At 48.0% G+C, this 5,000-nt stretch overlaps 1 protein-coding gene across 1 annotated transcript in view; it reads right to left on the bottom strand.

Moving 5' to 3' along the window:
• The window catches only part of mettl24 (methyltransferase like 24), a 33,330-nt gene that overhangs the window by 27,285 nt on the left and 1,045 nt on the right, over nucleotides 1-5,000 (bottom strand). The gene's annotated exons all lie outside the window — the stretch shown is intronic.

Genomic DNA, 5,000 nt, shown 5'->3' with positions numbered 1-5,000 from the left:
TGGATGCATTCCTGACCATGTTACGCACATCTTTCCCCCATCTGGTGGGTGCCTTTGTTACAGGGCTGGGTCAGCATCCACAACAGCAACAGCAACAACAACAGCAACAACAACAACAACAACAACAACAACAACAACAATGTCCTCTGTTTGTTCCCTGAATCCAGCATTACCCTTTCTTCCTTTCCTCTTTCTCCCTTTCCTTCCTTCTTTCTGCAGCATCGGGCTGGGTCGTGGGGGGAGGTTCAGTGAGAGATAGAACGGGGACCAGAACCTGTCTCGCCTGGAACTCAAACACGTGGTGCTCTGTCTCCGTGCCACATGTCACGGGTTGTGCGATTTGGCAGTTTGACCGCAAGCCAGATGGACTCTTACCGTCGCCAGTACCAGGGCTGTCTGCTGGCTTATTCTTGCTTATACATGTGCATGCGAAAGCGTGTGTGTGTGTGTGTGTGTGTGTGTGTGTGTGTGTGTGTGTGTGTGTGTGTGTGTGTGTGTGTGTGTGTGTGTGTGTGTGTGTGTGTGTGTGTGTGTGTGTGTGTGTGTGTGTGTGTGTGTGTGTGTGTGTGTGTGAGAGATCAGTGCGTTTCTGGACCACAGCCCAGTCATGTTCATGTACATATGAATGCGTGTGTGTGTGTGTGTGTGTGTGTGTGTGTGTGTGTGTGTGTGTGTGTGTGTGTGTGTGTGTGTGTGTGTGTGTGTGTGTGTGTGTGTGTGTGTGTGTGTGTGTGTGTGTGAGAGATCTGTGCGTTTCTGGACCACAGCCCGGACATGAGTCATGTGTTTTGTCGTCTGCTTATAAGCACCTTATGGCGCACAGTGATGAAGGTGGAAATGATATAAAGTGAGAAAGACAGACAAACTAGATTGGACTTAGTAAAAGTTACTTGATGTATTTGTTTCATTTAGGTTAAGTTGTATTGGGTGTTCAGTTCATTGCTACACCACAACTCTATTCCACATTATTATTATTATTAGAAACCTCATTGAGATGAAATGGTGGAGATGGCTGTACCATTATAATTGCAAATGTTGCAAATTACTTTTCATTTGCCAGACTGTTCCCTGCTCCGCGTTGATGGCGCTCATTTCCGTCTGTTTCTCTGTAGATGTTCCTTAGCAACTCTCGCACTCTAATGTCCAAGTATTTACTGTGGGTCTATCTTTTTACATATATATATATATATATATATATATATATGTATAAATATATATGCATATATGTATAAATATATATGCATGCAACGCCAGCATGAGAGCCCCTCAGACACAACATAATTAATAATTAAAGAAGGCTTGAATCAACAAGCCACGTCCTTTGGTTCGAGAGTCTCAGTTTAAACCGTGACACATGGGCAGGCTAATGGCTATTAGCTAATTGGTCTGGCTGGTGGATGGACATCGGTGGAGTCGTCTGCAGTGTCAGACACAAGACGCTGAGGGCAGGTAGGCAGCTCTTATGTTAGCAGGAAGAGTTATGGCTCTTAGACAAACAAGCCAAGGGTCACTTCATGTCCTAAACCCTCCATTAACCTCATCAAGTGTGTGTGTGTGTGTGTGTGTGCGCGACTGCGCGTGTGCGTGTGTCGTGTGTGTGTGTGTGTGTATACCCCACACAAGTAGTGGAGGTAAGTGAGAATTAAGACAGTTGTGATAGGGGTGTGTGTTTGTGGGGTATGGGGGGGCATGTGGCTTGAGATAGGGGTCGCCATTGGTCAATGGCGCACAATCAAATGGCTAGAGTGGGAGATGGAAGGAACAGTGTGTACTGTTCCGTACCAGGAGCCTGACGACTGAGGGCGCTATTGTAGGAGGTCACTATTCTGGATGCATTCCTGACCATGTTACGCACATCTTTCCCCCATCTGGTGGGTGCCTTTGACACAGGGCTGGGTCAGCATCCACAACAGCAACAACCGGTCTTCTGATGGTTGCCTCTGTCCAGCTCACGCTAACCTCTCTCTCTTTTTCCTTTCTTTTTTTCTTTCTCCCACATATGGGGTTGGATCATCTGGCCCAAAGCAGGGGTATCTCTGAGAAGAACTGCAGTTCAAAGTAACTGTTGTGCAACACAAATAAAATATAGATGGATTCAGGCTGGCATCGGTCCCTTAGTCCCGGCCAAACCCTTTGATGTTTGGAATAGCAGACTTGATTTCTAGTTTGGAAGCCCCCCAAAAAAGAAATGTGCATTCTATATATTTTTTCCATTTCACTCATTACCATTTGCATGGAAGGGGTTAAAGAATATGCCACCTAATAACGGCCATATCCTGAATATGCATGAACCCGTTCTACTGGTAATGACCTTACAGTTACTGCCCTCCAGATGCCCATTGGACACGACCACTGGACCCTGGCCTGGATCGCGGATAACGGACTCTCCCTGCGTGTCTCACACTGACGTGCATGCTAATCCAGAACCTGTGTTGTGTCGTAGCCAACGCTTCTGCACAGTGAGAGGCTCAGTGGCTAAGGGAGGTCATGCATACTGATGTCGGCCGTCCAACAAGTACAGAGTTGTGCTCTGTGTTCCCACTCACTTTAACAGCCTCCTGGTTCCTGCAGGCTATGTTTGAGGTACTGAGAACCCCTTTAGCATTTGCATAATGACAGCAAAGCCGTAATGGGGATAACGGTCTTCTTAACACGGTGCTGGTGGTGGACAGGTACTCTTGCATTCCTGCCACGGAAAACGGCCAGTTCTTGGCCTCTAAAGGTCGAAAATAACCGCAAATGACCCTCTGGCGACTACGCTCTACATCTGTAACGGTACCTGAATCCTGCTGCACTGGACTGTGGTTTGTACCCCCCTCCTATGGCTTCACAAGTCCTGCAGTACAGTACAGTACACTGGACGACACTGTAGAGCTAGGGCCCCTTCTGAGGGCGCATGCCTTGATGGGAACAAGCCGTCCCATGGGGCAGTAGGAGGCACGAGGGTGCGTTGGGCAGGAGAGGAGAGGAGAGGAAGGGGAAGGGGGAAGGGGGAGGGGGACGGGGACGGGGGAGGAGAGACGAGAGGACTGTGACCCTGCAGGTGACTTGTCAGTTCCTCGGTCGCTGATTCTGTCCGACTCCTCCCAACCTCTCTCACCTCCCACCCCTCGGGGCCGGGGGCACAGCTGTCGGAGAACCGCCCAGTCACACCTTTGGATTATAAGATTGTTCTGTGCTCTCTCTCTCTCTCTCTCTCTCTCTCTCTCTCTCTCTCTCTCTCTCTCTCTCTCTCCTCTCTCTCTCTCTCTCTCTCTCTCTCTCGCTTCTCTCTCTCGCTTCTCTCTCTCTCTCTCTCTCTCTCTCTCTCTCTCTCTCTCTCTCTCTCTCTCTCTCTCCCCCTCCCTGTCTGTCTGTCTGTCTCTCCATGTCTGAGGTCCTTAATAGTTTTTCTTACCAGGGACATGACCTGGGTCACTGAGTGGTCTGCATTAGAGAGCTCCTCTGGGGCTCTGGGTGTGTTCACTGGTAGCTAGTTGGCACAGAAAAGCAAAACATGTTGGACTCCTTTTGCTCCTTTTGTTTACCGCAGTGCCAAAACCCACCTAGATGTGTGTGCCGGGTAAACAAAGTGTAACTCAGGAGTAAGGAGACTATTTTCAGCACACATGAAACACAACGCAGAGAGGAGCGGTCTCGTCCTGGCTTATTAAAATGAATTGCTTTGGGTGTCACAGGAAGTAGCTGCTTCCACAGAGTCAATTAGCCGAGTGAAACCGAGGTCAGAGACACCTCTTTCTATTGCGTGATAAACAGCGAGACGGGAGTGTGCTGCAATGCCCACGTCAGTGGTTAATTAGAAAGGCACGCACGGCGAGCGGCGTTGTTACGGAGAAAAGCACAACGTTGGCAGAAAAAGAGCATCCCAGAGTCCCATTTGTCCCAACACATATGTTCTGTATGTCGGCCAATTATATAAACTGCTTTGTTTTAACACAAATTCAATATAATAAGCTATATCTTTACCAGTCTCTGTTAAATAGGAAAAGGCTGTTATTTCTGTAAAGTGTGTGATGCGTACAGTCGTACCAGCGTCAGCCCATTAAAGAACCCGATCTGCGTTAAGGGAGATCATCATTTATCACTTGTACTGGCCCCCCCCCCCCAAACCCAATTCACTGAATGCTGCCGGTATGGCTTCCGGTCGCGTTCAAATCCTAACCACTGCAACACAGGTTGCTCATTATTATGGGCTGTCAACCCTTTTTTTGTATATTTACCAACCAGAAAAAGTCATTCTAAGAAGCAGATCATCGTATTGGAAGGGCCTGTCACTAGAGATCTGCCGACACCGTTCTCCTGCACCGCTGGTCCGGCGCTCAACCAGCACTCGCGGGTGTGAGGATGAGTGTGTGGGACACATGATTTACAGCCTGTCTATGCTGAGAAATCTCGCTGCGCCATGATGGAGGAATTTGAGCAGATAAGAGACCGCAGGTGCCTGTTTATTTTTTGTGACTATACAGGCATTGTATGGTTGTGCGTGTGATTGTGTGTGAGTGTGAGTATCTATGTGTGTGGGTATGCCTGTGGTTTATAGCGTGTGTGTGTGTGTGTGAGTGTGTGTTTCTGTTTGTGTTTGTGTGCAGGTGTGGGCATATGTGTGTTTGTGTGTGCGTGTGTGTATGTGTGTGTGAGTGTTTGTGTGTGTTTGTGTTTGTGTGTGTGTGCGTGTCCATGTGTGTGCATTTGTGTTTCTCAGGGCTGTTTATCGGCTGACCTGCCTCCACCTGCTACTTTTGCCCTCATTCACTGAGAAACTCGCGATATTCCCATCTCTAGTTCACTCTCTCTCATTCTATCTCTTTCGCTCTCTTCCTATCTGTCTCTCTTTCTCTTAGTCTCTCTTTCTCTTAGACTCTCTTTCTCTTTGTATCTCTCTTGCCCCCTCTCTCCCGATCTTTCTCTCAGGATTCTGGATTGTAAACAATCTGTGTTTATGACACTCCTTCCCATAGTTTAGATATACTGTAGTTCTGTTATTACCAAGCCAAATAAAA

The sequence above is a fragment of the Gadus macrocephalus genome, chromosome 21 (assembly GCF_031168955.1).
Source record: "Gadus macrocephalus chromosome 21, ASM3116895v1".
Lineage (NCBI taxonomy): Eukaryota > Metazoa > Chordata > Actinopteri > Gadiformes > Gadidae > Gadus > Gadus macrocephalus.
Note: the sequence above shows the minus strand (reverse complement) of the source record. Positions and strands in the feature narration are given on the sequence as shown.